At 46.2% G+C, this 26,500-nt stretch overlaps 1 protein-coding gene across 1 annotated transcript in view; it reads left to right on the top strand.

Moving 5' to 3' along the window:
* The window catches only part of LOC115900306 (basic proline-rich protein-like), a 165,354-nt gene that overhangs the window by 45,816 nt on the left and 93,038 nt on the right, over positions 1-26,500 (top strand). The gene's annotated exons all lie outside the window — the stretch shown is intronic.

Raw genomic sequence — 26,500 nt, forward strand, 5'->3', positions numbered from 1 at the left:
ACAAAAATTTGCAAGAGTTTATTTATGTAGCATTGGTTTTATTTCTTCTTAAACGTTTGGAAGAATTCGCTAGTAAAGCTCTCTCTCTAGGCTTGGAGTTTCTTTTTTGGGAAGGTTTTTTTTTTCCAGATTTAATTTTTTAAAATAAATAATTGAAGTATTCAGATTCTCTCTTTCCTATTAGATCTGCTTTGTTCAGTTCTTTTTAAAATGAATTGGTACATTTAATCTAAATTTTCAAGTTTGTCAGTATAAATTTGTTGGTAGTGTCTTTCTACTAGTCTTAATGTCTACAAAATCTGTAGTCTTACGCATTTTTCAATCCTGATAGTGGCAATTTATCTCTTCTCTCCCCCCACCCCCTTTTTTTTTTTGAGACCAAGGTCTCACCATGTTGCCCAGACCAGACTCAAACTCCTGGGCTCTAGCCATCCTCCCTCACAGCCCCCCGCACAGCTGGGACTCTGGGCGCTCTGCTGTTCTTGACTGGTGCTGCTGGTGGCTTATTCATCTCATTAGTCTTTTCAAGGCATGTGGAGCTTGTGCTTTTGGTTTTCTTGATTTTTCTTAGTGAACATCTGCCTTCTAATTCATTTCTTTCTGGTCTCATCTTTGTGATTTCCTTCTGCTTATTCTAGCTTTTTTATATGGACATTCAGATTGTTTATGTTCAGCATTTTTTTCTTTTTTAATGCATATATTTTAGGTTATAACTTTAGCATGGCTTTAGCTGCGTTCCAAGAGTTTTGATATGTTGTGATTTTGTTTTAATAGGTTTATTGGGGTATAATTAGCATACAACAAACTTCACATATTTAAAGAATACATTGCAGTAAGTTTTGACATGTGCATACACCCCTGAAAGGATCGCAGCGTCTATGAGAATGGATGCATCCATCACCCCCAACGTTTTTCATCTATGTTTGAATGTCTGTCCTGTCCCTTCCTGTGCCCTGTTCGCACTATTTGAATTTTGTGTAAATGGATTATATAGCACGTACTCTTTTTTGGGGGATGAGAGCCTAGCTTTTTTCACTCAGCACATTACTTGCGATTCATCCATGTGGTGAGAAACCATAGTTCATTTCTTCCTCTTGGTAAATAGCGCTCCATTGTGCTGTTCACCTGTTCACTTGTTGATGGACATTTGCATTGCTTAAAGTTTTGGGCTATTGCAAAAAAAACTGCCACAAATATTCATGTACGAGTCATTACAGGGACATGTGCTTTCATTTCTCTTGGCTACCTAGGAATGGAATGACTGTACGGTAGGTGCAAGTTTAACATTCCACCCTTTCTGGAGTGGCTGCATCATGTTAGATCCCCCAGTAACCTCTGAGTGTTCTGCTTCCTCCACAAGGTTCCAACACTCGGTTGATAATGTTTGACATTCTAGCAGATATACAGTGCTGTGTCCTTGTGGTTTTAATTTGCATTTACCTAAGGACTAACGATGCTGAACACCTTTTCATGTGCTTACTTGCCATCTGTAGATATGCTCTGTCGAAGTGTCTGTTCACAATGTTTGCTCATGCTTTCTTGGGTTGTTTGAGTTTTGAGCATTCTCATGAGGTCCTCTGGGGTGGTCCTTTCCCAACCGTGGCCCTGGTACTGAGGGGTCCTCCCCACAACAGGAACACAGGAAGCAAGTGTTCAATCCAGTCCTGCAGGGTGGCCTCAACCAGGCCCAGATGTGGGCATGGGGGCCAGGCCACACTAAGCACCCAGAACCCCTCTGTACCCTGTTTCTGATGGCACCAGCCCCCAGGTTGAAACAACGGGCAGAGCTTGTCTGTTTGGTCGTTTGCTGCCTTAACAGCCCACTGAGCACGGCTCAGTGCCAGCTCTCTGACAGTCTGTAAACAAGGTGGAAGAGGCTCAGGGAGCTCCTCATGGAGGTCAAAGACAATTAATGAACAAACCAGAAAAGGGACAGACGATGATGCAAACAGTACATGCTGTGTGGAGATTTACAGTGGGGAGATGAGAAGGAGAGAGCCCCGGCGACCACTTTGAGTTGGGCCCTGTCTCAATCCTCTTGTGACCTTTAGACCAAGGCTTTATCGATGAGGTAGGACCAGACATGCAGAGCCTGGAGCAGGGAGGAGCCGGGTGCCCACAGAGGCAGGAGGATGGTACGAGGCAGGCCAGAGAGCGTAGCAGGCCCCGAGGACACACAGGACCTGCTCCGTCTCACCTCCTCTGCAAGGTGTGGGTTCCCCACGGACTAAGACAATATCCTTGCCTCTCCAAGGGTTAACATTCTTTTTAAATATGCATAGGATATTTGAAAAACCTGATCATGCTTCAATTCTCATGTTTAACTGAAAAAGACTGAGATGACACGTGCAGCATGTGTGTCACGTTCAGCTCACAAAAGACCGGTCAGTGTGGGCCCCAGCGTTTGTTGCTGGATATGCACTGGGCCACAGGAAAGTCTCAGCCAGGTTTCAAAAGTAGACCCAATCTAGCCATGCCCTTTGACTGCAAGTCCACACAGAATTGATAACACAAGGATGACTTTTACAATGAACAATCTTGATACTTAAACACATTCATTCAAGTAATTTGGTCAAAGAGAAAGTCAATATTGATATTACAGACCATGTAGAAATCCACAGTCACAAGGTCACTGCTCTCAGTTTCTGGGGTCTGCATAGTTGGAAGCATTTCACTGTCTCCTCTGTGTGAAGTTTATCTTGGTGTCCAGCCTGAGGGGGAGTTTCTGCCTGAGTGCCTTGCAGGGGGCTCGGCTGAGGAGGCCAGGAAGGGGATCCTGGGCTGAGGGCAACTGGAGGCTGGGTCCCCCTGCCAGGCCACAGGCCAGCGAGTGGTGCAGATTTGTGGCCACCCCTCCTCACAAGTGAGAAACGAATTATAGTCGCAAAATACGCAGGAATAGCTGATCGTGCTAAACTGGACGAGAGCCTGTGTTCAGGGCTGCAACTTTATATTGCACACATTTATTACTGTGACTTCTGTTAATATTTTCAATATTTTTAAAAAAAGAATTAAAACATATTACTATTTTGAGTTCATGACCAGAAACACAAGAGTCCCAGCAGGAGGCAGGTGGCAGGCCAAGAGAGGGGTTGAAGAGAGTTTAGTGAAGGGGCTGTCAGAGGGTGGGGCAGGGTGTAAGGAGATTACCCTGGCATCCCCTGAAGTGTGAAGTGAGGACTTCACCGGGGTGGTGGGAGGCCGACTGGGCTCCGAGGAGAAAACCAGCACTGCCCAGAAAGGGGCCCAGCAGGAAGGGAGCCCGTGGCCACTGCCTTGTTGTTTGGCCTCCTGGCAGTGCTGGGCGAAGGGCAGAGCCAGTGTCCGAGGGCAAGACAGACGTGTCCCAGGGCAGAACCCCGAGCTCCTCAAACCTGGGGAGGACGGTGGATACAGGAGAGGTCCGTGAAGGTGCCTGAGTGACTGATTCCCACCTCCCTGGAGCTATGGAGTGAGCCTGCTGGATGTGTCTGGATTTATGATGGTGTCAAATGTGTTGAAACTATTACTGCATTTTGATTTGTATAAGAAAGAATTCCAGCCACAACTGTCCACTTTTATCTCATTTCATTCTCTAGTTTTGAATTCTGTTTTTCTCTAGAGATCATGACTAAATGGAATCCCAGGGATTTTTAACATAGCGACTGTGAGATGGGAAACGTTTTACAGGGAACATATCGGTCCCCAAGGACTGAAACTTGGCTCAGTCGCGCAAACACAATTAACACCTGGAGCCCCCACCCCGGGCAGCCCCGGGACCCCAGCTGGGGTGGACCCACCTCCTACCTCACAGGTAGAAGAAAGCGTAAAGCCTGATTATTTCATTCAACTGAATAAAGAAAGTTCAGCCTTTTTCTGGCTGTGGCTCTAGGGCTCCCAGCCCCTCCTGGCCCTGAAGGAGAAGGGTGGGTGGGATGAGAACAGCTGCTCACCTCAGTGGGGAAGGGCCCTGCCTGAAGAAGTGGGCTCTGGGGCCTTCCCTTCACACCTGCTAGTGGTGGGACCTTGGACACCTTTCCTGACCTCCCTCTGCCTCAGTTTGCACACCTAAAAAATGGGGTTATTACTAGGATGAAGGTTGCTGTTGGGTTTAAAGGGATTCGAAGAACGTTCTGCACATTGTGAGCTCCATAGGAGTGGGCTCACCTCCTTCTCCTTACTGTCATCACTGTTGTTCATAGATTATTATTTTATTCTTCTTACTGGCATTACTGTTGTTCATAGATGATGATTTTTTTTATTATTATTATACTTTAAGTTCTAGGGTACATGTGCACAACATGCAGGTTTGTTACATATGTGTACATGTGCCATGTTGGTGTGCTGCACCCATTAACTCATCATTTATATTAGGTATATCTCCTAATGCTATCCCTCCCCCCACCCCCCTCCCTACAATAGGCCCCGGTGTGTGATGTTCCCCTTCCTGTGTCCAGGTGATCTCATTGTTCATTTCCCACCTATGAGTGAGAACATGTGGTATTTGGTTTTCTGCTCTTGCAATAGTTTGCTGAGAATGATGCTTTCCAGCTGCATCCATATCCCTACAAAGGATACGAACTCATCCTTTTTCATGGCTGCATAGTATTCCATGGTGTATATGTGCCACATTTTCTTAATCCAGTCTGTCACTGATGGACATTTGGGTTGATTCCAAGTCTTTGCTATTGTGAATAGTGCCACAATAAACATACGTGTGCATGTGTCTTTATAGCAGCATGATTTATAATCCTTTGGGTATATACCCAGTAATGGGATGGCTGGGTCAAATGGTATTTCTAGTTCTAGATCCTTGAGGAATCGCCACACTGTTTTCCACAATGGTTGAACTAGTTTACAGTCCTACCAACAGTGTAAAAGTGTTCCTATTTCTCCACATCCTCTCCAGCACCTGTTGTTTCCTGACTTTTTAATGATTGCCATTCTAACTGGTGTGAGATGGTATCTCATTGTGGTTTTGATTTGCATTTCTCTGATGGCGAGTGATGATGAGCATTTTTTCATGTGTCTGTTGGCTGTATAAATGCCTTCTTTTGAGAAGCGTCTGTTCATATCCTTTGCCCACCTTTGATGGGGTTGTTTGTTTTTTTCTTGTAAATTTGTTTGAGTTCTTTGTAGGTTCTGAATATTAGCACTTTGTCAGATGAGTAGATTGCAAAATTTTTCTCCCGTTCTGTAGAATGCCTGTTCACTCTGATGGTAGTTTCTTTTGCTGTGCAGAAGCTCTTTAGTTTAATTAGATCCCATTTGTCAATTTTGGCTTTTGTTGCCATTGCTTTTGGTGTTTTAGACATGAAGTCCTTGCCCATGCCTATGTCCTGAATGGTATTACCTAGGTTTTCTTCTAGGGTTTTTATGGTATTAGGTCTAACATTTAAGTCTCTAATCCATCTTGAATTAATTTTCATATAAGGAGTAAGGAAAGGATCCAGTTTCAGCTTTCTACTTATGGCTAGCAAATTTTCCCAGCACCATTTATTGAAAAGGGAATCCTTTCTCCATTTCTTGTTTTTGTCAGGTTTGTCAAAGATCAGATGGCTGTAGATGTGGGGTATTATTTCTGAGGGCTCTGTTCTGTTCCATTGGTCTATATCTCTGTTTTGGTACGAGTACCATGCTGTTTTAGTTACTGTAGCCCTGTAGTATAGTTTGAAGTCAGGTAGCATGATGCCTCCAGGTTTATTCTTTTGGCTTAGGATTGTCTTGGCAATGCGGGGTCTTTTTTGGTTCCATATGAACTTTAAAGCAGTTTTTTCCAATTCTGTGAAGAAAGTCATTGGTAGCTTAATGGGGATGGCATTGAATCTATAAATCACCTTGGGCAGTATGGCCATTTTCACGATATTGATTCTTCCTATCCATGAGCATGGTATGTTCTTCCATTTGTTAGTGTCCTCTTTTATTTCACTGAGCAGTGGTTTGTAGTTCTCCTTGAAGAGGTCCTTCACATCCCTTGTAAGTTGGATTCCTAGGTATTTTATTCTCTTTGAAGCAATTGTGAATGGGAGTTCATTCATGATTTGGCTCTGTTTGTCTGTTACTGGTGTCTAAGAATGCTTGTGATTTGTGCACATTGATTTTGTATCCTGAGACTTTGCTGAAGTTGCTTATCAGTTTAAGGAGATGTTGGGCTGAGACGATGGGGTTTTCTAAATATACAATCATGTCATCTGCAAACAGGGACAATTTGACTTCTTCTTTTCCTAACTGAATATGCTTTATTTCTTTCTCTTGCCTGATTGCCTTAGCCAGAACTTCCAACACTATGTTGAATAGGAGTGGTGAGAGAGGGCATCCCTGTCTTGTGCCAGTTTTCAAAGGGAATGCTTCCAGTTTTTGCCCATTCAGTATGATATTGGCTGTGGGTTTGTCATAAATAGCTCTTATTATTTTGAGATACGTTCCATCAATACCGAATTTATTGAGCGTTTTTAGCATGAAGGGCTGTTGAATTTTGTCAAAGGCCTTTTCTGCATCTATTGAGATAATCATGTGGTTTTTGTCTTTGGTTCTGTTTATATGCTGGATTATGTTTATTGATTTGCATATGTTGAACCAGCCTTGCATCCCAGGGATGAAGCCCACTTGATCATGGTGGATAAGCTTTTTGATGTGTTGCTGGATTCGGTTTGCCAGTATTTTATTGAGGATTTTTGCATCGATGTTCATCAGGGATATTGGTCTAAAATTCTCTTTTTTGTTGTATCTCTGCCAGGCTTTGGTATCAGGATGATGAGTCAGGGAGGATTCCCTCTTTTTCTACTGATTGGAATAGTTTTGGAAGGAATGGTACCAGCTCCTCCTTGTACCTCTGGTAGAATTTGGCTTTGAATCCATCTGGTCCTGGACTTTTTTTGGTTGGTAGGCTGTTAATTATTGCCTCAATTTCAGAGCCTACTATTGGTTTATGCAGGGATTCAACTTCTTTCTGGTTTAGTCTTGGGAGAGTGTATGTGTACAGGAATTTATCCATTTCTTCTAGGTTTTCTAGTTTATTTGCATAGAGGTATTTATAGTATTTTCTGATGGTAGTTTGTATTTCTGTGGGGTCGGTGGTGATATCCCCTTCATCCTTTTTTATTGCATCTATTTGATTCTTCTCTCTTTTCTTCTTTATTAGTCTTGCTAGCAGTCTATCAATTTTGTTGATCTTTTCAAAAAACCAGCTCCTGGATTCATTGATTTTTTGAAGAGTTTCTTCGTGTCTCTATCTCCTTCAGTTCTGCTCTGATCTTAGTTATTTCTTGCCTTCTGCTAACTTTTGAATGTGTTTGCTTTTGCTTCTCTAGTTCTTTTAATTGTGATGTTAGGGTGTCAATTTTAGATATTTCCTGCTTTCTCCTGTGGGCATTTAGTGCTATACATTTCCCTCTGCACACTGCTTTTAATGTGTCCCAGAGATTCTGGTATGTTGTATCTTTGTTCTCATTGGTTTCAAAGAACATCTTTATTTCTGCCTTCATTTCACTATGTACCCAGTAGTCATTCAGGAGCAGGTTGTTGAGTTTCCATGTAGTTGAGTGGTTTTGATTGAGTTTCTTAGTCCTGAGTTCTAGTTTGATTGCACTGAGGTCTGAGAGACAGTTTGTTATAATTTCTGTACTTTTACATTTGCTGAGGAGTGCTTTACTTCCAACCGTGTGGTCAATTTTGGAATAAGTGTGATGTGGTGCTGAGAAGAATGTATATTCTGTTGATTTGGGGCAGAGGGTTCTGTAGATGTCTATTAGGTCTGCTTGGTGCAGAGTTGAGTTCAGTTCCTGGATATCCTTGTTAACTTTCTGTCTCGTTGATCTGTCTAATGTTGAGAGTGGGGTGTTAAAGTCACCCATTATTATTGTATGGAAGTCTAAGTCTCTTTGTAAGTCTCTAAGGACTTGCTTTATGAATCTGTGTGCTCCTGTATTGGGTGCATATATATTTAGGATAGTTAGCTCTTCTTATTGAATTGTTCCCTTTACCATTATGTAATGGCCTAGTCTCTCTTGATCTTTGTTGGTTTAAAGTCTGCCTTATCAGAGACGAGGATTGCAACCCCTGCCTTTTTTTGTTTTCCATTTGCTTGGTAGATCTTCCTCCATCCCTTTATTTTGAGCCAGTATGTGTCTCTGCATGTGAGATGGGTCTCCTGAATACAGCAAACTGATGAGTCTTGACTCTTTATCCAGTTTGCCAGTCTGTGTCTTTTAATTGGAGCATTTAGTCCATTTACATTTAAGGTTAATATTGTTATATGTGAACTTGATCCTGTCATTATGATATTAGTTGGTTATTTTGCTCGCTAGTTGATGCAGTTTCTTCCTAGCATGGATGGTCTTTACATTTTGGCATGTTTTTGCAGTGGCTGGTACCAGTTATTCCTTTCCATGTTTAGTGCTTCCTTCAGGATTTCTTGTAGGGCAGGCCTGCTGGTGACAAAATCTCTCAGCATTTGTTTGTCTGTAAAGGATTTTATTTCTCCTTCACTTATGAAACTTAGTTTGGCTGGATATGAAATTCTAGGTTGAAAATTCTTTTCTTTAAGAATATTGAATATTGGCCCCTACTCTCTTCTGGCTTGTAGAGTTTCTGCTGAAAGGTCTGCTGTTAGTCTGATGGGCTTCCCTTTGTGGGTAACCCAACCTTTCTCTCTGGCTGCCCTTACCATTTTTTCCTTCATTTCAACTTTGGTGAATCTGACAATTATGTGTCTTGGAGTTGCTCTTCTCGAGGAGTATCTTTGTGGCATTCTCTGTATTTCCTGAATTTGAATGTTGGCCTGCCTTGCTAGGTTGGGGAAGTTCCCCTGGATAGTACCCTGCAGAGTGTTTTCCAACTTGGTTCCCTTCTCCCTGTCACTTTCAGGCACACCAATCAGACGTAGATTTGGTCTTTTCACATAGTCCCATATTTCTTGGAGGCTTTTTCATTTCTTTTTACTCTTTTTTCTCTAAACTTCTCTTCTTGCTTCATTTCATTCATCTGATCTTCAATCACTGATACTCTTTATTCCAGTTGATTGAGTCGGTTACTGAAGCTTGTGCATTTGTCATGTAGTTCTCATGTTGTGGTTTTCATCTCTATCAGTTCATTTATGGACTTCTCTGCATTGATTATTCTAGTTATCCATTCATCCATTCTTTTTTCGAGGTTTTTAGTTTCTTTGCGTTGGGTACGTAATTCCTCCTCTAGCTCAGAGAAGTTTGATCGACTGAAGCCTTCTTCTCTTAACTCATCAAAGTCATTCTCTGTCCAGCTTTGTTCTGTTGCCGGCGATGAGCTGCATTCCTTTGGAGGGGGAGAGGTGCTCTGATTTTTTGAATTTCCAGCTTTTCTGCCCTGCTTTTTCCCCATCTTTGTGGTTTTATCTGCCTTTGGTCTTTGATGATGGTGACGTACTGATGGGGTTTTGGTGTGGGTGTCCTTTCTGTTTGTTAGTTTTCCTTCTAACAGTCAGAACCCTCAGCTGCAGGTCTGTTGGAGTTTGCTTGAGGTTCACTCCAGACCCTGGTTGCCTGGGTATCAGCCTTGGAGGCTGGAGAAGATAGAATATTGCTGAACAGCAAGCGTTGCTGTCTGATTCTTGCTCTGGAAGCTTCATCTCAGAGGTGTACCCAGCTGTGTGAGGTGTGTGGTGTCAGTCTGCACCTGAGTTGCAAATGCAGAAATCACCCATCTTCTGTGTTGCTCACACTGGAAGCTGGAGGCTGGAGTTGTTCCTATTTGGCCATCTTGGGCGCCCGCTTGTAGGGGGTCTCTTGCAAGAGACACAGGCACCCTGCTCCAAAGCCTGGGGCTTTGCGGCCCACCCAGGATAGTTTTGGGAGCTTCTGGGATGGGAGAGGTCTTTTAGGAAGGCTCCCAGCATTCTATGTGGTCTTGCCGATTCTTTCCTCTGCCAGCCTGAAAGTCTCCCTGAGTCCCTGTGGCCCGCATAGGTCACACTGCCTATAGATGATTATTTTATTACTCACTGATGATCCTGAGTGAGGTCTGTGGTTGCACTGAGGTGCCTCTGGAGGGGTTTCCCCCTGGGCACTGTGCATGGGCCCTGGGCAGACGTGGGACCCCAGGCCCTCAAGGACGAGGAGCACCAGCACTGTTTCTAACATCAGTCTAGCACTTGTCCAGTGTACAATGAGGGTGACCTGAAATAAAAATTCACTGAATTTTGTTTTTTGGTAACAGCTTTTTTGAGAATTAATTCATATACCATACAATTCATCCATTTAAAGTGTAAAATTTGATAGTTTTTAGTATATTCACAGAGTGTCGCAACCATAACTACCATGAATTTTAGATCATTTTTATCAATATAAAAGGAGCCTGTACCCATTAGCCATCACCGATCCAACTCTCTATCCTCTCTAGCCCAAAGCAACCACTGATCCACCTTTTGTCTCTATACACTTGTCTGTTCCTGAACATTTCATATAAATGGAATCATATCATATTTAGTATTTTGTAACTGCTTTCTTTCACTTAGCATATTATTTTCAAGGTTCATTCATGTTGTAGCATGTATCCGAGCTTCATTCTTTTTTTGAGATAGAGTCTCACTCTGTTGCCCAGGCTGGAGTGCAGTGGCCATTCTCAGCTCACTGCAAGCTCTGCCTCCCGGGTTTATGCCGTTCTCCTGCCTCAGCCTCCCAAGTAGCTGGGACTACAGGCACCGCCACGTCGCCCGGCTAGTTTTCTGTATTTTTTAGTAGAGACGGGGTTTCACCGTGTTAGCCAGGATGGTCTCGATCTCCTGACCTTGTGATCCACCCATCTCGGCCTCCCAAAGTGCTGGGATTGCAGGCTTGAGCCACTGAGCCTGGCAGCTTCATTCTTTTTTATGATGAAATGATGTTTCATTGTGTGGCTATGCTACATTTTGTCTGTTTATTAGTTTATGGCAATTTGGGTTGTTTCCAGATTTCGGTTATTATGAATAATGGTTCTATGAATGTTCATGCACAATTTGCTGTGTACAAACATTTTCATTTCTCTTGGGTATATACCTAGAAGTGGAATTGTTAGATCAAATGGTATCTCTATGTTTGACATGTTGGGGAGCTGCCAACCTCTTTTCCAAAGTGGTTTCACCATTTTACCCTCCCATCAGCAGAGTCTGATTTCTCTCCATCCTCATCAAAACTTGTTGTTGCCTATTGTTTTTTATTATATCCGTGCTAGTGGGTGTGAAGTGGTAGCTCATGTGGTTTCGGTATGAATTTCCCTGATGACTAATTATGTTGAGTATCTTTTCAGGTTCTTAGTGGCTATTCATAGGTCTATCTGGAGAAACTTCTATTCAGGTTCTTTTCCCATTTTTAATTGGGTTATTTATATTTTAAGAGTTAAAAAAATTCTAGATGCAAGTCTCAATCAGATTGCGATTTGCAGATATTTTCTCCCATTCTGCAGGTTGTCTTTTCAATGTCTTGGTAGTGTCTTTTGACACATAAGGTTTTCAATTTTGAAATTCAATTTATCTATTTTTCTTTGCTTGCTTATACTTTTGGTGTCATAGCTGAGATAACAGCACCAGACCCAAGGTAATGATGATTCATGTCCTTGTTTTTACTAAGTGTTTACAATTTTAGGTCTTATAGCTGGGTCTGTGACCATTTAAAATGAATTCTTGTATATGGTGTGAGATAGGGGTCCAACTTCATTCTTTTGCATGTGGCTATGCAGTTGTCCTAGCACCAGTTGTTGAGAAGATTATTCCTCCCATTGAATGGTCTTGGCACCCTTCAATTGTCAAAAATCAATTTGCCATAATTATATGAATTTATTGCTGTACTTTCAATTCTATTTTACTGATCTATATATCTAGCTTATGCCCATGTCACACAGTTTTTGTTTTCATAGCTTTGTAGTAAGTTTTGAAATTTTGAAGTGTGAGCCCTTCCACTTTGTTCTATTTTAAAGATTGTTTTTGTGTATTCTGGGTCTCTTGAGTTTCCATATACATTTTATAGTCAGTTTGTCAATTTCAACAAAGCCAGCAGGGTTTCAGATAGGGAGTGTGATCAATTTTTTTTTTTTAATGGAGTCTTGCTCTGTCATCCAGGCTGAAGTGCAATGGCATGATCTCAGCTTGCTGCGACCTTTGCCTCCTGGTTCAAGCGACTCTCCCCGCTTAGCCTCCTGAGTAGCTGGGACTACAGGTGCACACCACCATGCCCGGCTAGTTTTAGTAGACGGGGTTTCACCATGTTGGCCAGGCTGGTCTCGAACTCCTGACCTCAGGTGATCCACCCACCTTGGCCTCCCAAAGTGCTGAGATTCCAGGCATGAGCCACAGCACCCGGCCAGAGTGTGATCCATCTTTAGATCGACTTAGAGAGTGTTGCCACATTAACAATATTAAATCTTCATTTTTCTTGTTGTTGTTGTTGATTTTGAGGCAGAAGTCTTGCTCTGTCGCCCAGGCTGGAGTGCAGTGGTGCAATCTCGGCTCACTGCAACCTCTGCTTCCTGGGTTCAAGCAATTCTCCTGCCTCAGCCTCCCATATAGTTGGGATTACAGGCATGTGTCACCTCGCCAGGCTAATTTTTGTATTTTTAGTAGAGACAGAATTTCACCATGTTGGTCAGGCTTGTCACAAACTCCTGACCTCAAGTGATCCACCTGCCTCAGCCTCCCAAAGTGTTGGGGTTACCAGCATGAACTGCCATGCCCAGCCAACAATATTAAATCTTCTAATCCATGTTCATGGAAAGATATCTTAGGTCTTCTTTAATTTTTCAATGATATTTTGTAGTTTTTAGTATACATAGCTTATACCTCCTTGATTACATTTATTCCTAAGTATTCTTAGTCTTTTTCATTCTATTATAAAGGAAATTTTTTTACATTTTATTTTTGGGTTGTTTGTTGTAAGTGTATAAAAACTCAATTAATATAATAAGTCCTTACTTAATGTTGTCAGTAGGTTCTTGGAAACTGTGACTCTAAGTGAAATGACATATAACAAAATTTCTCATCAATGTTGTAATGAAATGATGTTGAATGAAATGGTATTTGAGAACCTGCTGTACATCATTTATCTTAAAGTTGAGCTTCCAATAACCTATTGCTGATGTTAAGTGAGGACTTACTGTATACATATATTGATCTTATATCTTGCAAACTTGCTATAAGGTTTTAATAGTTTTTTAGTGGGTTCCTTATGATTTCCTACATACAAGAATCTTTCATGTGAGACTAGAGATAATTTTACCCCTTTATTTCCATTCTGGATGTATTCTATTTCATTTTAATACTGAGTCAAAACTTCCTCAACCTGATAGTGGGTATCTATGAAAAATTCACAACTAACATCACACCTAATGTTGAAAGACTGAATTCTTCCCCCAAGATTAAGAACAAGGGAAGGATTTTCATTCTTGCCATTTCTGTTTCATGTTGTACAGTTTTGGAAATTAACACACTTCTAAATAAACAATGAATTTAAAATAAATTAAAAGGAAAATGAGAAAATATCCTGAGAATAATGAAAATGAAGGTGAAACCTACCAAAATGTAGAAGATGCAGCTAAGCAATGTTCAGAGAGCAATTTGTATCTGTGAATATCAATATTGGGGAAAAAGAAATAAGTTAATTGGCCGGGCGCAGTGGCTCAAGCCTGTAATTCCAGCACTTTGGGAGGCCGAGACGGGTGGATCACGAGGTCAGGAGATTGAGACCATCCTGGCTAACGGTGAAACCCCGTCTCTACCACAATGAGATACCATCTCACACCAGTTAGAATGGCAATCATTAAGAAGTCAGGAAACAACAGGTGTTGGAGAGGATGTGGAGAAATAGGAACACTTTTACACTGTTGGTGGGATTGTAAACTGGTTCAACCATTATGGAAAGCAGTATGGCAATTCCTCAAGGATCTAGAACTAGATGTACCATATGACCCAGCCATCCCACTACTGGGTATATACCCAAAGGATTATAAATTATTCTACTACAAAGACACATGTGTACACGTATGTTTATTGCGGCACTATTCACAATAGCAAAGACTTGGAATCAACCCAAATGTCCATCTGTGACAGACTGGATTAAGAAAATGTGGCACATATACACCATGGAATACTATGCAGCCATAAAAAAGGATGAGTTTGCGTCCTTTGTAGGGACATGGATGCAGCTGGAAACCATCATTCTTAGCAAACTATCACAAGAACAGAAAACCAAACACCGCATGTTCTCACTCATAGGTGGGAACTGAACAATGAGATCACTTGGACTCGGGAAGGGGAACATCACGCACTGGGGCCTATCATGGGGAGGGGGGAGGGGGAAGGAGGGAGGGATTGCATTGGGGAGTTATACATGATATAAATGATGAATTGATGGGTGCTGACGAGTTGATGGGTGCAGCACACCAACATGGCATATGTATACATAAGTAACAAACCTGCACGTTATGCACATGTACCCTAGAACTTAAAGTATAATTAAAAAAAAAAAATACAAAAATCTAGCCGGAGGAGGTGGTGGGCGCCTGTAGTCCCAGCTACTCCGGAGGCTGAGGCAGGAGATTGGCGGTAACCCGGGAGGCGGAGCTTGCAGTGAGCTGAGATCCGGCCACTGCTCTCCAGCCCCGTCGACAGAGCGAGACTCCTTCTCAAAAAAAAAAAAAAAAAAAAAGAAAGAAGTTAAAAAATCTGACTTTCCACCTTAAGACATTGAAAAACGAAGAGCAAACTAACCCTAAAGCAAATAAAAAGGAGGAAATAAAGTTATAGCAGAAATTAATGAAGTAGAGAACAGAAAAACAACAGAGAAAATCAGTAAAATCAAAACTTGGTCTTTGAAAATATCAGCAAAACTGATAAACCTTTAGCTATATTGACAAAGAGAGAAGACTCAAATTACTAAAATCAGAAATGAAAGCGGGAGCATAACTACCAACTTTATAGAAATAGAAAGGATTATAAAGGAATACTATGAGCATTTGTATGTCAATAAATCAGAGAACTTAGATGAAGTGGACAAATTTCTAGAAAGACACAAACTTCCAAGATTGACTTCAGAAGAAAAAGAAACAAGTATACACAACAAGTGAAAAGACTGAATTAGTGAGTTCTCCTGAGACCCGTTCAGTTAAAAGTGTGGCATCTCCCTTCTGAGACCTGGTTGATGGAAAGTGTGGCATCTCCCTCCTGAGATCCGGCCAGTTGAGTGTGGCGTCTTCCTCCTGAGATGTGGTCGGTTGAGTTTGGCGTCTCCCTCCTGAGATCTGGTCGATGGAAAATGTGGCTTCTCCCTCCTGAGATCTGGTCAGTTGAAAGTGTAGCATCTGCTTCCTAAGATCTGGTTGGTTCAAAGTGTGACATCTCCCTCCTGAGATGTGGTCATTGGCTGTGGCTTCTCCCTCCTGAGATCTGGTTGGTTGAGTGTGGTGTCTCCCTCCTGCGATCTGGTCATTGAGTTTGGCTTCTCCCTCCTGAGATCTGGTCAGTTGAAAGTGTGGTGTCTCCCTCCTGAGATCTGGTCATTGAGTATGGTGTCTTCCTCCTGAGATCTGGTCATTGAATGTGGCTTCTCCTTCCTGAGATCTGGTCAGTGGGAAGTGTGGCGTCTCCCTCCTGAGATCTTGTTGGTTGAAAGTGTGACATCTCCCTCCTGAGATGTGGTTGGTTGAGTGTGTTGTCTCCCTCCTGAGATGTGGTCATTGAGTGTGGCATCTCCCTCTTTAGATCTGGTCGGTTGAAAGTGTGGTGTCTCCCTCCTGCGATCTGGTCGTTGACTGTGGCATCTCCCTCCTGAGATCTGGTCAGTTGAAAGTGTGGCATCTCCCTCCTGAGATCTGGTCGTTTGAAAGTGTGGCATCTCCCTCCTGAGATATGGTCAGTTGAGTGTGTCATCTCCCTCCTGAGATGTGGTTGTTGAGTGTGGTGTCTCCCTCCGGAGATCTGGTTGATGGAAAGTGTGGCATCTCCCTCTTGAGATCTGGTTGGTCGAAAGTGTGGTGTTCCCCTCCTGAGATCTGGTCGTTGAGTGTGGTGTCTCCTTCCTGAAATCTGGTCATTGAGTGTGGCGTCTCCCTCCTGAGATCTGGTCAGTTGAAAGTGTGGCATCTCCCTCCTGAGATCTGGTTGATGGAAAGTGTGGTGTCTCCCTCCTGAGATCCGGTTGGTTGAGTGTGGCATCTCTCTCCTGAGATGTGGTTGTTAAGTGTGGTGTCTCCCTCCTGAGATGTGGTTGCTTGAAAGTGTGGTGTCTCCCTCCTGAGATCTGGTCATTGAGTGTGGCGTCTCCCTCCTGAGAGCTGGTCAGTTGAAAGTGTGGCGTCTCCCTCCTGAGATGTAAGTTGTTGAGTGTGGCGTCTCTCTCCTGAGATATGGTTGTTGAGTGTGGTGTCTTCCTCCTGAGATGTGGTTGGTTGAAAGTGTGGCATCTCCCTCCTGCGATCTGGTCGTTGACTGTGGCATCTCCCTCCTGAGATCTGGTCGGTTGAAAGTGTGGCATCTCCCTCCTGAGATATGGTCAGTTGAGTGTGTCATCTCCCTCCTGAGATGTGGTTGTTGAGTGTGGTGTCTCCCTCCGGAGATCTGGTTGATGGAAAGTGTGGCGTCTCCCTCTTGAGATCTGGTTGGTCGAAAGTGTGGTGTTCCCCTCCTGAGATCTGGTCGTTGAGTGTGGTGTCTCCTTCCTGAAATCTGGTCATTGAGTGTGGCGTCTCCCTCCTGAGATCTGGTTGATGGAAAGTGTGGCGTCTCCCTCCTGAGATCCGGTTGGTTGAGTGTGGCATCTCTCTCCTGAGATGTGGTTGTTGAGTGTGGTGTCTTCCTCCTGAGATGTGGTTGGTTGAAAGTGTGGCATCTCCCTCCTGAGATCTGGTCGTTGAGTGTGGCGTCTTTCACTCTTTCTTGTTCCTGTTTTGCCATGTGAAGCACCTGCTCCCCCTTGACCTTCCACCATGACCAGAAGCTTCCTGAGGCCTCCCCAGAAGCAGACACCACTGTCCTTTCTATGCAGCCTGCAGAACCATGAGCCAATTAAACCTCTTTTCTTATAAATTACAGAGTCTCGGGCATTTTTTTTGTAGCAGTGTAAGAACAGATGAGTACAGAGACCGCTCCCAAGGGAACATCCTGCGCTTAATTGTTGGTGGGTGTCTCACTGACCCCAGAGTTGAAGAAGTCCGTTTGCTTAGCTTGTTTCCCATAGGCTGAGCACAGGGTCCCCCAGGGAGTGCCTGGTTGAAAGTGGTCAGGTGACTCAGACCTGCTGAGCCTTGCTGGAATTGGCCCTGCTGCCAAGGATCCCAAAACGTTGGCAGATGAGGGACTCTCACTGGGCTGTGAGGATGCCCGTAGCCCTAGGACAATTCCAGGTATGTAGCAGGTGCTCCCCGCATTTTACCACTGAGCTTGGATTTTGAGGTTTAAATGCTACAAATATGGTTACTTATTGTGGGCCATGAAATAACCTTAAATCAGTGTTGCAGTGACCTTTGATACTGAATGTTTTTATAAATCAACATTATTTTTTAAGAAATGTGGTGTGTTTGATTAGGAAAATCTGGCATAGCTGAAGGTTGTATCACATTTGAATAAATTAGAGGAAGTGTTCAAATCTTGGGTTGCTGAAATGCTATTACATACACTGTCATGGAAAATAGATAATCCTTGGCCAGAGATTAAAAATATGTGCTGACTGATTGAGACGAAGGATGTTAGGAGGTTTGGGAAATTAAAGGGGCCAGTCGTCTTCCTTTTGTGAAATTAAGAACCACTTTAAATCAGCCATGGCCACGTCTCTGGTTCTTTTGCAATGGCTGTTTTCTGCATGTCTTATTTTCTGCACTTGGTCACTAAGATAAATTGCCAGGTTTCTCCTGAGCACGATTATCGTCTCAGTTCTACCTACGGGCACTTTCTGTGACCACCTACACATGCTTTACCAATCAGCTGTGGGCCTTTGGCCCAAACAAGGAAGTCAGTCAATCCCCCATGGGTTCGCCGTGCCTCATCGACATGGCCAGGCCTGCTGGGTGCAGAGTAGGGTCTGGGTTCCAGCTTGCCAGGAGACTCTTAGTCTCCTCAGACCCTTTGGATGCTCCATCCTTGAAGGCAGGACAGTGTCTCCCTGGACACTGCAGGCCACCTCAGTGTATGGATGGGCACATAAGAAATGTGATGAAAATACTGACCTTCTCAAGCTCACATCAACAGCAAGACATGCTGACAGCGTGCACCCCGGTGTGGTGTGATGAGAATGTCACGTGCCTCTGTGTCCTTCCTCCCCAAAACCCATAACTTTAATCACGAGTAAAAAAAATAATCAGGCAAATCCCAGTCAAGGGAATACCTGGCAAATACAAAACACTGGCCAATATTCTCCAAAACTACCAAGTTCATCAAAAGCAAGGAAAGTCTGAGAAAATGTCGCAGTCCAGAGAAGCCTAAGGAAACTCCTAATTGTGGTGTGGACAGAAGGCGGTTAGGTGAGCACAGAGGAAGTGGGAAACAGCCATGGATTGCAGTTGATAGTACAGGATCGATACTGGCACATTAATGTAACATATGCTAATGAGAGATGTCAGTAACGGGGGAAACTGGATGGGGGCAAATTTAAAACTATCCTAAAAGATTAAGTCTTTTTAAATAAAATTCCATCCTCCGGCAGGGAGGGTTGCACACAGTCCTTGTGTGCGCAGGGCAGAGGTGCTGGGGAGAAGCCACCAGCTCTGGCTTTGTTCTCCCCAGGTCCATCATCCAGAAGCCCCGCAGGTGCCCTGTCCTGTCTCTGCTCAAGCCTGGGGGTGGTTCCCACGGGGATCCCTTCCTACCTCCAGGTGGGGTAAGTGCTCCCTGAGAGCTGCTCCTGGGGGCACATGGGCCTCTAGCAACCTCAGCGTCCACCCCCAGGGGACAGACTTCACTCAAAGCTCAGCATCAAGCACAGGAAACATTGACTGGGAGGAGACAGGCGTTAGCCTTGAGGCACCATCGTGTCCATGGAGATGTGGACACTCCGTTTAGACAGGAGCTGGCCCAGCCATACTCCTCACTCAGTGAGTGGCTGTGACCCCCCATGCCTTCCTTCCTCGTGGATGACCCACCTAATTTTCCTTTCAATGTTTTTGAAAAGTCAGGTCTGATTGTACCCTGCCCTGACCTACTTTAATGTGGAAAAAACGTGACTGAAATTGCTTTGCTGTTGTGTTGAGGGTTTCCGTTGGAAACTGTGTCTGGGAACCTCTGTGGGCCTGCTCTGTGCCCTATCTGTGCCCTCGATCAGGTGAGCAAGAAGCTGGAGCCCTGTGGTTTGGCCTCTAAGGCAGATCAGGATCTGTAAGAGGGGCCTGGAAGCTTCCTGTGAACCTGGAGCAAGGCTCCGGGGAAGAGTCAGCCCTGCCCTCGGCTCCACAGGCAAATGGGCTCCTGTGAAGGAGGGTGGATTTTGGGCCTCAGACTGGGCAGCCAGGGGGTCTTTGGGACTGCCTGAGCTGAGGGCTGCCTGGGCTGTGGGCTGCCTGAGCTGAGGGCTGCCTGGGCTTGGGGCTGGCCTGGACTGAGGGCTGTCTGGGCTGAAGGCTGCCTGGGCTTGGGGCTGCCTGGGCTGGGGGCTCCCTGGCTGGGGGCTGTCTGGGCTGTGGGCTGCCTGGGCTGAGGGCTGCCTGGGCTGAGGGGTTGGCCTGGGCTGGGGGCTGCCTGGGCTGGGGGCTTCCTGGCTGGGGGCTGTCTGGGCTGTGGGCTGCCTGGGCTGAGGGGTTGGCCTGGGCTTGGGGCTGCCTGGGCTGGGGGCTTCCTGGCTGGGGGCTGTCTGGGCTGTGGGCTGCCTGGGCTGAGGGGTTGGCCTGGGCTGGGGGCTGCCTGGGCTGGGGGCTTCCTGGCTGGGGGCTGTCTGGGCTGTGGGCTGCCTGGGCTGAGGGGTTGGCCTGGGCTTGGGGCTGCCTGGGCTGGGGGCTTCCTGGCTGGGGGCTGTCTGGGCTGTGGGCTGCCTGGGCTGAGGGGTTGGCCTGGGCTGGGGGCTGCCTGGGCTGTGGGCTGCCTGGGCTGAGGGCTGCCTGGGCTGAGGCGCTGCCTGGGCTGGGGGCTGGCCTGGGCTGAGGGGCTGCCTGGGCTGGGGGCTCCCTGGCTGGGGGCTGTCTGGGCTGTGGGCTGCCTGGGCTGGGGGCTGCCTGGGCTGAGGGGTTGGCCTGGGCTTGGGGCTGCCTGGGCTGGGGGCTTCCTGGCTGGGGGCTGTCTGGGCTGTGGGCTGCCTGGGCTGAGGGGTTGGCCTGGGCTGGGGGCTGCCTGGGCTGGGGGCTGCCTGGGCTGTGGGCTGCCTGGGCTGAGGGGCTGCCTGGGCTGGGGGCTGGCCTGGGCTGAGGGGCTGCCTGGGCTGGGGGCTCCCTGGCTGGGGGCTGTCTGGGCTGTGGGCTGCCTGGGCTGAGGGGCTGCCTGGGCTAGGGGCTGCCTGGGCTGGGGGCTGCCTGGGCTGAGGGGCTGCCTGGGCTGGGGGCTCCCTGGCTAGGGGCTGTCTGGGCTGTGGGCTGCCTGGGCTGGGGGCTGCCTGGGCTGAGGGGCTGCCTGGGCTGGGGGCTGTCTGGGCTGAGGGGCTGCCTGGGCTGGGGGCTGGCCGGGCTGAGGGGCTGCCTGGGCTGGGGGCTGCCCGGGCTGAGGGGCTGCCTGGGCTGGGGGCTGCCTGGGCTGAGGGGCTGCCTGGGCTGGGGGCTGCCTGGGCTGAGGGGCTGCCTGGGCTGGGGGCTCCCTGGCTAGGGGCTGTCTGGGCTGTGGGCTGCCTGGGCTGGGGGCTGCCTGGGCTGAGGGGCTGCCTGGGCTGGGGGCTGTCTGGGCTGAGGGGCTGCCTGGGATGGGCGCTGGCCTGGGCTGAGGGGCTGCCTGGGCTGGGGGCTGTCTGGGCTGAAGGCTGCCTGGGCTTGGGGCTGCCTGGGCTGGGGGCTCCCTGGCTGGGGGCTGCCTGGGCTGGGAAGGAAGTGGGCTTGGCCTTGTTTCCTCTGATGTTGACTAAACCGCGTCACCTTGCCCTGGGCTGGGCCTGTCCTGCCCGAGGAGGCTAGGTGGTCAGTGATGGGTGGTGGGAGAGGTATGTGAGGTTGGTTGGGTGGAGACACTGGACTGGGGGCTGGGCCGAGGCTGGGTCTGTGCCTTTCTTTGATGGATCTAGTCTCGGATACAGCCTGACACCCACTGAGGGAATAAAACCTCCCACCCAGACCAGGAACAGGGATGGCCAGTCCGTGCCCGCATCTGCATGGAGTCTGCCCTCCCGTGGGAGTGGCCTGGGGTGGCCGAGGTAGGGCTGCAGTCGTGGTTTCCACTAAAGAGCTGTGGCGAGGTCAACCCACAGCCGAAATCTGACAGCTGAGGTCACCTGGCCTAAAGAGCTGGAGTCTGGCCTGGCAGTAGCTGGAGCCACTCACTGCCCTGATGTCCCCACATCCCTCCCTCTGGAGATGCCCCTCCCCAGCCTCTGCAGGTGAAACCTGCACTGTCCTGAGGCTAATTCTCTGTAGGGTCCAGCCCTGTGAAGCTCAGCGGGTGTTCTCCGCATGTGTGGAGACGAGAGATCGTAAGAAATAAGACGTAAGACCAAGAGATAAAGAGAAAACAGCTGGGCCCGGGGACCACTACCACCAAGACGTGGAGACCGGTAGTGGCCTGAGCGGCTGGGCGCGCTAATACTTAGTGCATACAAGACAAGGGGGCAGGGTAAGGAGGGTGGATCTTCTAAGTGATTGACAAGGTGAAGCAAATCATGTGATGACAGGACAGGGGGCCCTTCCCTCTTAGGTAGCCTAAGCAGAGGGAAGACAGCATACGTCAGCGTTTTCTTCTCTGCACTTATAAGAAAGACCAAAGACTTTAAGACTTTCACTATGTCTTCTACTGCTGTCTTCTACACACTTCAAAGAGGAACCAGGAGTACAGGAGGAACATGAAAGTGGACAAGGAGCGTGACCGTTGAAGCACAGCACCACAGGGAGGGGTTTCGGCCGCCAGATGACTGCGGGCAGGCCTGGATAATATCCAGCCTTCCACAAGAAGCTGGTGGAGCAGAGTGTTCCCCGACTCCTCCAAGGAAAGGAGACTCCCTTTCACCGTCTGCTAAGTAACGGTGCCTTCCCAGACACTGGCGTTACCGCTTGACCAAGGAGCCCTCAAGCGGCCCTTATGCGGGCGTGACAGAAGGCTCACCTCTTGCCTTCTAGGTCACTTCTCACAATGTCCCTTCAGCATCTGACCCTATGCCCACCGATTATTCCTTGGTTATATTAGTAATGCAATGAAGAGTAATATTAAAAGCCAATGATTAATAATGTTTATAATAATGACTGATAATTGTCCATGATCATCTCTATATCTAATTTGTATTATGACTATTCTTATTCTAACTATTATCTTTATTACACTGAAACAGTTTGTGCCTTCAGTCTCTTGCCTCGGCACCTAGGTACTCCTCTGCCCACAATTCTCCGTAAAGCCTGGCCCACTGGGTGGTTTTTCTTCTCTGGGACCCACAGTCCTGCACCCAGGTCACTGACTTGGCCTCCTCGGGGGCCAGGCACACTTGCACACCACAAGCTTCTGTGTGTTGGGATAATGGAGGAAATGTTTAAAGTCAAAGCAATGAGAGGCTCTTGCTGCACTTTTGTTATTTACTGTGATGCCAGCCCCACTGCAGGCAGGCAGGGAGCACTGTCCTTGGGGGTGAGCGAGGCTGGGCTTGCTGACTCCCCCGCAGAGTGGAGGGTTAAGGCTGACTTCTCCCTGGGCGCAGGGAGCCATGTTAACATCTTAATTATGTGCTTTCTGCAGCAAAGTTGCCAACAGCAAACTTTCCCAGAGTCTCAGCAGGACAGCGAGCAAGGGGACAGGTCGCCTAGCCACCCAGTTCCTGTGCTGGTGGCACTAGCTGTGCCCAGTGACCTGTAAGGGCTTCGCACTCCTAATGGCAGCAAACAGCCACACAGCCATAGAGGAGTTTGTCCTGCGGGGTTTCTCTGAAGACCGTCGGCTCCAGGGCTGCTTCTTTGCTTTTTTTCCTCCTCTTTTACCTGAATGCACTTGTAGGAAACATCCTCATGGTCGTGACCATCAGCCTGAATCCAGGCCTCCACACTCCAATGCACTTCTTTCTCCCCGACCTGGCCCTTTTAGACATTGTCTGCACATCCATTGTCCTCCCCAAATTGCTGGAGGGGCTGGTGGCCACAGCCAGCTCTTCTTCCTGACGTGGTTTCTGGGGGCCGAGCTGCTGCTGCTCACTGCCATGGCCTACGACGGCTATGTGGCCATCTGCTTAGGCTGGTGAGTGGTCAGTGCAGTCAGTACCTCAGTGCACACGGGCCTGAGGGTTCAGCTTCTGTGGCTCTGGTCAGAACCGTCACTTTTTGTGTGAGGTCCCCACCCTGCGACTGCTGTCCTGCAGTCCAACAGCCCTGAACAACATCATGATCGTAGTCATAGACGTTTATTTTGGCATGGTCAACTTCCTGCTAACCATGGTGTCCCACCTGCTGCATCATCGCCAGCCCCTGCAGCATCCTGCGCAACTGCACTGCGGAAGGCAAAGCCGCAGGCCTTCTCCACGTGCTCCTCCCACCTGCTGCTGGTCTGCATGTACTACTCCACCGTTGTCTACACTTACATCCTCCTGGGCTCCAGCTCCTCCATGGACAACAGCAGAGTGGTGGCTGTGCTGTACACAGTGGTCAGCCCCACCCTGAACCCCTCACCTACTCCCTGAGGAACAAGGATGTAACAGTGGCACTGAGGAGAGTTTCTTGCATCGGGTGAAAGGAAAGGAAGTGGCCAGTGTGAAATGTTCCAGGTGTTAACAAACTAATTTCAACATAGGACTTTGAGAATCTCATGCAAGCAGCAAGGAACAAGAAGGTAATTAACACATAGATTTAGAAATAATGTGCTCCCCCACGCGACTGCCATCATTCAACATGGAACTTCCAACATCTCAAGGCCCTGTGGGTAGGTGCAGTCAGGGCTACAGGGCAGCAGGGAGCTAAGGGAGAGCCAGCGGCTAGCTGAGCAGGAACCCAAAAAGGCCACTTACCACCCTCTGACAACCCACGCACCTGCTTGACTCCCTTTCACTGGCAACTGGGCCCCAGGAGCAATGCAGGAGCATTTATCTGGGGGGTGCCACTGGCCATGTCTTCTTTTAGTCATGGGTTCTCGTCCGGGGATGAGTCAAGAGTCAGATACGCCCACTGTGCATACTGCCTGGTCTATGTTGATGGGGTGGGGGGGGTGTTTCTTGATATCCTGCTTTGGAGAAAATCACCGAAACCCCGATTCTCCAAACCAACTCCTCTTGGTGTGAGGTCAAGGAATACACGAGAAATGCTCTCCTCTCTGTGTGAGGTTTTGTGGTCCTGGCACCACAAAGGGTGAGAGATGGGGTTATCCAGCCCTTCTTTTTAATGACCTGCAGGAAATTCATGGGACTTGATTGATTTAGTTCCTTTCAGAGAAGGGCATTCTTATTCTTTAATTTATGCATCGATCACCTACATTCTGTCATTCACTTGTTATCTTTAATTGATTATCCTCGTGTCCATCACCAATCTATCTTATTTTATGCATTTCAAAGCCAGTTGCAAACATCAATTCCCTTCTTAAATACTTCTGCGTGCATATCATTAAACATTTGTTTATAGTTATTTTTCCTTTTAAGGTAACATTTTCAAACAATAAAATGCATAAATAAGGGTGTACATTTGCTGAGTAATGTAATTATCAAATCAGGTGCCTGTGTGTGATGATGAAGTCAGTTACCTATGTGTGATGACCAGACCAGGCACCCGCGTGTGACGATCAGATCAGGTACCGTGTGTGATGATCAAATCAGGTACCGTGTGTGATGATCAGATCCTTCTCTCTAATCGTATGTTTTTACCCCTTAACAACCTCTCTTCATCCGCTTCCCCCACACCCTTCCTAGCCTCTGGTAACTATCATTTTACTTCTACCTCCATGAGATCAACTTTTTAAGCTCCCACATGTGAGTGAGAACAGGCAATATTTGTCTTTCTATGGCTGGCTTGTTTCACTTGTCATAATGACCTCCAGTTCCATCCATGTTGGTGCACATGATAAGATCTCATTCTTTTTATGGCAGAATAGCACTCCATTGTGCATGTGCACCACATTTCCTTTCCCTTCCTTCGTTGATGGACACAGGTTGATGCCATATCTTGGCTATTGTGAATAGTGCGGCAGTAAACATGGGGTGCAGGTCTCCCTTTGATACACTGATTTCTTTTCCTTTGGATACATACCCAGTGGGATTGCTGGATCATATGGTAGTTCTATTTTTAGTTTTTGAGAAACCTCCATACTGTTTGCCATGATGGCTGTACTAATTTACATATCCACTAACAGTGCACTAGAGTTCCCTTTTATCTGCACTCTTGCTGCCATTTGTTATTTTTTGTCTTTTTGATAATAACCATCCTAACTATGGTGAGATGATATCTCATTGTGGTTTTGGTTTGTGTCTCCTTGATGATTCGAGATGTTGAGCATTTTTTCATATACCTGTTGTCTATTTGCATGTCTTCTTTTGAGAAATGTGTATTCAGATCATTTACCTATTTTTAAATCTTTTTTTTTTACTGTTGAGATGTTGCAGCTTATTTTATATTCTGGATTTTAATCACTTCTTGGATGATTGGTTTGCAGATATTTTCCCCCATTCTATAGGTTGTCTTACCACTCTTTTGATTGTTTTCTTCACCATGTAAAAATCTTTTAGTTTGATATAACACTGTTCGTTAATTTTTGCCTTTGTTGCTTGTGATTTCAAGGTCTTATTCATAAAATTTTTTTTTTCAGACCAATGTTCTGAAGCATTTACCCTATGTTTTCTTCTAGCAGTTTTATAGTTTTGGGTCTTACATTTAGATCTTCGATTCATTTTGAGTTGATTTTTGTATAGAGTAGAAAGGGGTCTAGTTCCATTCTTCTGCATGTGAATATCTACTTTTCCCAGTACCATTTATTAAATAAACTGTCCTTTCCTCAGTGAATATTCTTGGCACCTTTGTCAAAAATCAGTTGGCTCCAGATATATGGATTAGTTTCTGGGTTCTCCATTCTGTTCCATTGGTCTATGTGTCTGTTTTTATGCCAGTACCGTGCCGTAGATGTTTTGGTTACTGCAGCTTTGTAGTATAATTTGAGGTCTGCTAATATGATGATAGTTCCAGCTTTGTTCCTTTTGCTCAGGATTACTTTGGCTATTTGGGTTTTTTTGTGATTCCATACAAATTTTATGATTTTTTTTTCTATTTCTGTAGGAGTGTCATTGGTATTTTGATAGAGATAGCATTGAATCTGTAGATTGCCTTGGGTAGTATTGTCATTCTCCTATCCATGAGCATGAGATATCTATCTGTATCCTCTTCAGTTTTTTTTTTTAAATCAATATCTTGTACTTTTCCTTGTAGAGATCTTTTACTTCCTTGGCTAAGTTTGTTCCTAGGCACTGTTTTTTTTTTTTTTTTTTTTTTTTTTTGTATCTATTGTAAATGGGATTGCCTTTCT

Source organism: Rhinopithecus roxellana, chromosome 11 (genome assembly GCF_007565055.1).
Source record: "Rhinopithecus roxellana isolate Shanxi Qingling chromosome 11, ASM756505v1, whole genome shotgun sequence".
NCBI classification, from domain to species: domain Eukaryota; kingdom Metazoa; phylum Chordata; class Mammalia; order Primates; family Cercopithecidae; genus Rhinopithecus; species Rhinopithecus roxellana.